General features: G+C 29.0%; 1 protein-coding gene across 1 annotated transcript in view; it reads left to right on the top strand.

Annotated features, from left to right (window-relative positions):
* LOC106878428 (E3 ubiquitin-protein ligase MIB2) overlaps positions 1-1250 on the top strand; it is a 24072-nt gene that overhangs the window by 1182 nt on the left and 21640 nt on the right. The window lies entirely within an intron of this gene.

The raw sequence follows: 1250 nt of genomic DNA, 5'->3' as shown, positions 1-1250 counted from the left end.
TGTTATATATATATATACATATATATATGTTATATATATTGTATATATATGATATATATATGCTATATATATATATATATGTTATATATATTCATATATATATATGTTATATATATATATATGTTATATATATTCATATATATATATGTTATATATATATATATATGTTATATATATACATATATATATATGTTATATATATCGTATATACATATATATATATGTTATTTATATTGTATATACATATACATATATATGTTATATATATTATATATATATATGCACATATGTTATATATATTATATATATACATATATATGCTATATATTATATATACATACACATATGTTATATATATATATATATATATATATATATATATATATATATATATACGCATATGTTATATATATTATATATATATATGCACATATGTTATATATATTATATATATGCATATATATGCTATATATTATATAAACATACACATATGTTATATATATTCTATATATACATATATATGCTATATATTATATATATATATACATATACGTTATATATATATACTTATATATGTTATATATATATATACTTATATATGTTATATATAAATATATATTAAATATATATATATATATATCATCACCATCATTTCACTTTCCATGCTAGCATGGGTTGGACGATTTGACTGAGGAATGGCGAACCATATGGTTGCACCAGGCTCCAATCTGATCTGGCAAGGTTTCTACATTTCGATGCCCTTCCTAACGCCAACCACTTCGAGAGTGTGGAGGGTGCTTTGACGTGCCACTGACATGAGGGTCAGTGAGGCGCTACTGGCTACAGCCATGCTCAAATGGTGTTTTTTACGTGCCACCTGCACAGGAGCCAGTCCAGCAGCACTGATAATGATCTCGCTTGAATGTGTTTTCACGTGCCAGTAGGGTGACACTGGTAATGAACACGTTTGAATGGTGCTTTTTACGTGCCATCGACACGGAAGCCAGTCATCGATCACTCTTGGATGGTGCTCTTAGCGCTCCATTGGCACGGGTGCCAGTCATTGAATTTGTGAATTTGATTTGAATTCGATGTCAGTTGCCTCAACAGGTCTTTGCAAGCAGAGTTTAGTGTCCAATGAAGGAAATGTACGCATAAGTGGGTGAGTTACACCCCTGGCAAAGGCCACGTGTTATGGTCTCACTTGGCTTGCCTGGTCTTCTCATGCACAGCATATTTCCAAAGGTCCC

This window comes from Octopus bimaculoides, chromosome 29, assembly GCF_001194135.2.
Source record: "Octopus bimaculoides isolate UCB-OBI-ISO-001 chromosome 29, ASM119413v2, whole genome shotgun sequence".
NCBI lineage: Eukaryota > Metazoa > Mollusca > Cephalopoda > Octopoda > Octopodidae > Octopus > Octopus bimaculoides.
This window is presented reverse-complemented; position numbering and strand designations above follow the sequence as displayed.